This window comes from Triticum dicoccoides, chromosome 5B (genome assembly GCF_002162155.2).
Source record: "Triticum dicoccoides isolate Atlit2015 ecotype Zavitan chromosome 5B, WEW_v2.0, whole genome shotgun sequence".
Classification (NCBI taxonomy): Eukaryota; Viridiplantae; Streptophyta; class Magnoliopsida; order Poales; family Poaceae; genus Triticum; species Triticum dicoccoides.
Genome location: NC_041389.1, coordinates 414,323,865 through 414,324,884, shown reverse-complemented (window position 1 = coordinate 414,324,884; position 1,020 = coordinate 414,323,865).

The following is a 1,020-nucleotide window of genomic DNA, read 5'->3' as shown; positions in this document are numbered from 1 at the left end:
ATCGAGATGCCTCTTGCTCTAGAAACGTAAGCTCCTCCGATCCCCCCAATTACTTTGAGTCAAATCACTCCCCTTTTTTGTAGCCTAAGATTGATTTATCTTCATGTTAATGTTAAAAATCATGATGAAACTAGGTGATTGCATCTAGATAATACAAGTTAGGTGATGATCCTTGGTGATGAATCATGATGAACCCTAATCGGTTTTTTTTACCACATGATGAACCCTAATTCATATTTCCTAGGTTTAGATTTTTTGGAAGGTGATGGACCCTAATTGATATTTCTAGATAATACAAGTTAGGTTTAGAAATTTTGACCATATGATGAACCCTGGGTTTAGGTTTTTGACCATATGATGAACCTTTAGATTTTTTTTTGTACATGATGAAACTTAATTTGTGTGATGCATCCATATGTTTAGGTACCCGACCTTCCCCGAGCACAACTCGTCTGCCATGTCGCTGCCGTACGTGTACGAGTCCTTCCCCAAGCTGCTGCAGCCGGTGGGATTTGTCTCGGACGAGGTCCTAGAGGCGACGAGGGAAAGGCAATGGCAGGATAGGGCATTGCGGATCTTCGACGATGTCAACTGTTGGACGCAGAGTTTGAAGGAGTGGAAGCGTGTGATGGCATAGATGGAGGCAGATCCAAATATCTCCCATCTCCGCCGAGAAGAGACCATTGAAGCTGCCAAATAGCACTCCAACTCGGAGCTGCGTAATTTAGGCCGGAGAATCTACTTTGAGAGCACTGCGGAGGAGAGAGCCAGGATGCCGCCCACAAGTGCATCGGCTTTCGACATCATCAACTGGGCAAGAGCGGAGGCGAAAACTCGAGCGGGCAAGGCAAGGTGGGAGTGCATGAATGGTCGGATGCCGACCAGCGTTCCGCCTCTGCCTGAACCGGTGGATCCTCTACCTTATCTGTCTCCACGGCCAGGCCTAACATACGAGGATATCTAAACTTGTCTGAAGACTTGTTACACCGTTTGTTGGCTATTTGCTACTTATGAAACTAA